The sequence below is a fragment of the Oncorhynchus clarkii genome, unplaced genomic scaffold (genome assembly GCF_045791955.1).
Source record: "Oncorhynchus clarkii lewisi isolate Uvic-CL-2024 unplaced genomic scaffold, UVic_Ocla_1.0 unplaced_contig_200_pilon_pilon, whole genome shotgun sequence".
NCBI classification, from domain to species: Eukaryota; Metazoa; Chordata; class Actinopteri; order Salmoniformes; family Salmonidae; genus Oncorhynchus; species Oncorhynchus clarkii.
The window spans coordinates 242,595-248,594 of record NW_027260822.1 but is presented as its reverse complement, the minus strand read 5'-3'; the positions used below and the strand labels follow the sequence as shown (position 1 = coordinate 248,594).

Here is a 6,000-nt window from a genome sequence, read left to right as displayed (position 1 = left end):
GGTTACCATTCAGTTATATTTATATATCTTTTATAGTGGGTTGAGGTTACCATTCAGTTATATTTCTGATCCTTTCATAGTGGGTTGAGGTTACCATTCAGTTATATTTATATATATTTTATAGTGGGTTGAGGTTACCATTCAGTTATATTTATGATCCTTTCATAGTGGGTTGAGGTTACCATTCAGTTATATTTATGATCCTTTCATAGTGGGTTGAGATCCTTTCATAGTGGGTTGAGGTTACCATTCAGTTATATTTATGATCCTTTCATAGTGGGTTGAGGTTACCATTCAGTTATATTTATGATCCTTTCATAGTGGGTTGAGGTTACCATTCAGTAATATTTCTATATATGTTATAGTGGGTTGAGGTTACCATTCAGTTATATTTATGATCCTTTCATAGTGGGTTGAGATCCTTTCATAGTGGGTTGAGGTTACCATTCAGTTATATTTATGATCCTTTCATAGTGGGTTGAGGTTACCATTCAGTTATATTTCTGATCCTTTCATAGTGGGTTGAGGTTACCATTCAGTTATATTTATGATCCTTTCATAGTGGGTTGAGGTTACCATTCAGTTATATTTACTATTAACTATTTACTATTACATGTAGAACAGATATAACCATTATATTATTCTCTAGTTCCCCTTCACCAGGAGCCTATCTGATGAACACACTCCATGGTCAGAGGACTGCAGAGACACTGGACTGCATTCCAACCAGAGGTGACATCTAGTGGCAACTTCACTCCCAACATATTGGTAAGTTCCCACATTCTACTACAACTGCAAAGAGTCCTTCAGAGGCAGAATACCAGTCTTAGTTAGTCCTGAAGGGTTAAGTTTCCTACTGCATAGAGTCATTCAGAGGCAGAATACCAGTCTTAGTTAGTCCTACTGCATAGAGTCATTCAGAGGCAGAATACCAGTCTTAGTTAGTCCTGAAGGGTTAAGTTTCCTACTGCATAGAGTCATTCAGAGGCAGAATACCAGTCTTAGTTAGTCCTACTGCATAGAGTCATTCAGAGGTAGAATACCAGTCTTAGTTAGTCCTGAAGGATTAAGTTTCCTACTGCATAGAGTCATTCAGAGGCAGAATACAAGTCTTAGTTAGTCCTACTGCATAGAGTCATTCAGAGGCAGAATACCAGTCTTAGTTAGTCCTACTGCATAGAGTCATTCAGAGGCAGAATACCAGTCTTAGTTAGCCCTGCTGCATAGAGTCATTCAGAGGCAGAATACCAGTCTTAGTTAGTCCTACTGCATAGAGTCATTCAGAGGCAGAATACCAGTCTTAGTTAGTCCTACTGCATAGAGTCATTCAGAGGCAGAATACCAGTCTTAGTTAGCCCTGCTGTGTTGCTGAAGGTTGTTCCAGACACATCCCTATCAAGGTGAAGCCTACACTGACAAACACACACTGTGATTGGTGTTCAGTACTATACCTCTAAACTCTTTCTGTGGTCTCTCATCAACCTATCAGAGGGGGTTTACAATACAGGTGATGTGTACCGTTCACCAGTGCCAAGAACTGCTGTGTCTGCCTCTATTATAGTCACAGCACTGCTGTGTCTGCCTCTATTAAAGTCACAGCACTGCTGTGTCTGCCTCTATTAAAGTCACAGCACTGCTGTGTCTGCCTCTATTAAGGTCACAGCACTGTGTTTTACTGGGGACGCGAGAAGGGCGTGTGGGGGGAGGTGAGAAGAGGTTTCAGATGTTTTCAGAAGAGGGTCAGGGACTCTGCTGTCCTAGTTCCCTGGGGGAAGCTGGTTCCACCATTGGGAAATTGAACCGGGCTGAACGGGAGCTGCCCTCCTGTAGGAGTTTTGAGCAGAGCCTGAAGGAAGGAAGGGGCAGCTCCTCTTGCTGCTCCGTAGGCAAGGACCATGGTCTTGTAGTGGATGAGAGCTTCAACTGGAAGTCAGTGGCGTGTGCGGAAGAGTGGGGTGCTACTTGCAGTAGTCCAGACGGGAGATGACAAGTGCCTGGATTAGGACCTGTTCCACTTCCTGTGTGAGGTAGGGTCGTACTCTACAGATGTTCCTCTTCTTGTGTGAGGTAGGGTCGTACTCTACAGATGTTCCACTTCCTGTGTGAGGTAGGGTCGTACTCTACAGATGTTCCACTTCCTGTGTGAGGTAGGGTCGTACTCTACAGATGTTCCACTTCCTGTGTGAGGTAGGGTCGTACTCTACAGATGTTCCTCTTCCTGTGTGAGGTAGGGTCGTACTCTACAGATGTTCCACTTCCTGTGTGAGGTAGGGTCGTACTCTACAGGTGTTCCACTTCCTGTGTGAGGTAGGGTCGTACTCTACAGATGTTCCTCTTCCTGTGTGAGGTAGGGTCATACTCTACAGATGTTCCACTTCCTGTGTGAGGTAGGGTCGTACTCTACAGATGTTGTAGAGCATGAATCTGCAGGAGTGAGTCACTGCTTTGATGTTTGTGGAGAACGACAGGGTGTTGTCCAGGGTCATACCAAGGTGCTTTGCACTCTGGGATAGAGAGGACTTTGAGCGGGCAGGGCTTCCCCGGGAGGAAGAGCAGCTCTGTCTTGTCCAGGTTGAGCTTGAGGTGGTGGGCCGACATCCAAGTTGAGATATCTGCAAGGCACGAAGAGATGCATCTCACCACCTGGGTGTCAGAAGGGGGAAGGAGAAAAGTAGTTGAGTGTCATCCGCATAGCAGTGATAGGAGAGACCATGTGAGGATATGACAGATTTGAGTGACTTAGTGTATAGAGAGAAGAGGAGAGGGCCTAGAACCAAGCCCTGGGGGACAACAGTAGTGAGAGTACGTGGTTCAGACCCAGATCCTCTTCACGTCACCTGGTAGAAGTGGCCTGCCAGGTAGGATGCAATCCAGTAGTGTGGAGAACCTGAGACGCCTGAGACACCCAGCCCTTAGAGGGTGGAGCCTGAGACGCCCAGCCCTGAGAGGGTGGAGAGGAGGATCTGATAGAGCCTGAGACACCCAGCCCTGAGAGGGTGGAGAGGAGGATCTGATAGAGCCTTAGACACCCAGCCCTGAGAGGGTGGAGAGGAGGATCTGATAGAGCCTGAGACGCCTAGCCCTGAGAGGGTGGAGAGGAGGATCTGATAGAGCCTGAGACACCCAGCCCTGAGAGGGTGGAGAGGAGGATCTGATAGAGCCTGAGACGCCTAGCCCTGAGAGGGTGGAGAGGAGGATCTGATAGAGCCTGAGACGCCTAGCCTGAGAGGGTGGAGAGGAGGATCTGATGGTTCACGGTGTCGAAGGCAGCGGATAGATCTAGGAAGATGAGAACAGAGGTTAAAGATTTAGCTTCGGCAGTGAGAAGAGTCTCTGTGACACATATGAGCAGTCTCGGTTGAGTGACCCATCTTGAAGCCTGACTGGTTAGGGTCAAGAAGATTGTTCTGAGAGAGATAGCATGAGAGTTGGTCAGAGACCGCGCACTCAAGTGTTTTGGAAAGAAAAGAAAGACGGGATACCGGTCTGTAATTTTAGACGTTAGGGGAGTCGAGTGTTGGAAAAAGTCTCCAGAGATGGTCTGGAGAAGTAAGAAGGGGATGGGGTTGAGCGGACAGGTTCATCTGGAGAGAGAGGGCAGAAAGAGGTCAAGGCGTAGGCTCTGTGCGAGTGGGACCAGTGGACTCAATAGAGTGAATGAGGAGTGGATGTCGTCAACCTCCTTGTCAGATGGGTTGACAAAGTCGTCTGCAGAGAGAGAAAAGGGAGGGGGAGGGGTGGAGGATCAAGGAGGGAGGAGAAGGTGGGATATCATTTTGTAGGGTTAGAGGCAGAAGCTTGAAATGGAGAGATGCTTTAGCAGTGGATACAGAGAAAGATAAGGTAGAGAGGAGGGAGTGGAAGGATGATAGGTCCTCTGGAAGTTTAGTTTTCCTCCATTTTCTCTCAGCTGCTCGCCGCCCTGTTCTGTAAGCTTGCAATGAGGCTCTCATCCACGGAGCAGGAGGGGAGGGCCGAGCTAGTAGGTTGGAAAAGGGACAGTGCAGAAAGGTAGGAGAGTAGGGTTGAATAGGTAGAATCAGGAGACAGGAGGCAGAAATATTTAACAGAAGGGAGAGATGACAGGATAGGAGAGGAGAGAGTAGTGGGAGAGAGAGAGAGACCATCTGGGTAAGGGCTGAGTGGTTAGGGTTGGAGGAAAGGGAGACAGAACAGGAAACAAAGTAGTGATTAGCGACCTGGATGGGGGGTTGCACTGAGATTAGTAGGCGAATAGCCTCTTGTAGAGATGAGGTCAAGCGTATTGTCTGCCTTGTGACTGGGAGGGGACTGGGAAAGGAGGAGGTCAAAAGAGGCAAGGAGGGGAAAGAAACTAATTGAAGGCAGATGTTGGGAGGTTGAAGTCGCCCAGTACGAAGAACGGTGAGCCATCATCAGGAAATGAGCTCATCAAAGTCTCAAGCTCATTGAGGAACTCTCCGAGGGCACCTGGTGGGTGATAGATGACGACAATGTGAAGCTAAAGTGGGCAAGAGACAGTGACATAATGGAATTCAAATGAGGAGATGGACAGGTGAGAGAGGAGATGGACAGGTGAGAGAGGGGATGGACAGGTGAGAGAGGGAGAAAAGAGAAAATCTCCAGTTAGGAGAAATGAGTCGCCCTGTTCTACCACTGTGACGACCAGATGCTCTCGGACTATGAGAGAAAACGTAGTCAGATGAGGAGAGAGCAGCTGGAGTAGCAGTGTTCTCTGAGGTGATCCATGTCTCTGTCAGGGACAAAAGGTCAAGGGTCAGAAGGGCAGCATAAGCTGAGATGAACTCTGTGTTCTTGACCGCAGATCGGCAGTTCTAAAATGCTGCCAGAGAACAATAATTCCACATGGGTTGTGTGCGTAGGGTACAATACATTAGAAGGGTTGCAGCCAAGGGTGTAGGACAGCGTCTGTAAAGCCTGCAGGGAGAGGAAGGAACTGGGATAGAAAACACACACATAGTTGCCAGCGATACAAAAGAGAAAATAATAAATAACTAGATAAGATACTGAAGTGGGAGAGTGGAGCCTTCCTCTCTGTCCTTCCTCCAACAACTCGGCAGAACCTTTTTTAAATTCGTGACGAGGCCCGCTGCTTACAGCTGCCCCTGAGAAAACAGAAGTACTAATACTAATCTCAAATTGGCCTTTCAAAGTGAAAGAGCACACCTCCCGGGAACTAACTGCTGATTGCCTAGGAGAGGAGAAACCACTCCCCTTCCAATACATCCGCTGATTACCAAAACAAGTCACAATTTGCCCTGCCCCTTGATCCTGGTTGATGTCAACAATCATCTGCAAGTTAATAGCAGTCAGCAGTTCACACTCCAAGTAGGCTACTGGGAAGACAGGCAGCGGTTCACACTCCAAGTAGGCTACTGGGGAAACAGGAAGCACTTAAAGTAGATGGCCCTAGCTAGCAAAAAAGACGGTACTAGTATCACGTTTCAGGAGAAGACCCAGATGCAGACAATGTCGAAGTAACAAATAGTTTATTACTACAACAGGGGGCATAACGACAGGTCAAGGGCATGCAGAGGTCAATAACCCAGGGTGGTGTGACAAGGTACAGAACGGCAGGCAGTCTCAGGGTCAGGGCAGGCAGATGTCATTAATCCAGATCAGAGTTCATAAGGTACAGAACGGCAGGCAGTCTCAGGGTCAGGGCAGGCAGAGGTCAGTAATCCAGATCAGAGTTCATAAGGTACAGAACGGCAGGCAGTCTCAGGGTCAGGGCAGGCAGAGGTCAGTAATCCAGATCAGAGATCATAAGGTACAGAACAGCAGGCAGTCTCAGGGTCAGGGCAGGCAGATGTCAGTAATCCAGGGTGGTGTGACAAGGCACAGAAGGCAGAAATGGTTCAAAACCGGTAAAACTAGAAATCAGAAACTAGAGAAAGACAGGAGCAAACCGATTGACGAAACAAAACGAACTGGCAACAGACAAACAGAGAACACAGGTACAAATGCACTGGGGATAATGGGGAAGATGGGCGACACCTG

The 6,000-nt window shown here is 47.8% G+C and overlaps 1 protein-coding gene across 1 annotated transcript in view; it reads left to right on the top strand.

Annotated features, from left to right (window-relative positions):
- The first annotated feature begins 686 nt into the window (after positions 1-686).
- The window catches only part of LOC139401810 (muscarinic acetylcholine receptor M3-like), an 80,221-nt gene continuing 74,907 nt past the window's right edge, over positions 687-6,000 (top strand). The window contains exon 1 of the mRNA XM_071145781.1: positions 687-768. The gene's annotated coding sequence lies outside the window, so the exon portion shown is untranslated. The remainder of the gene's footprint in view (positions 769-6,000) is intronic.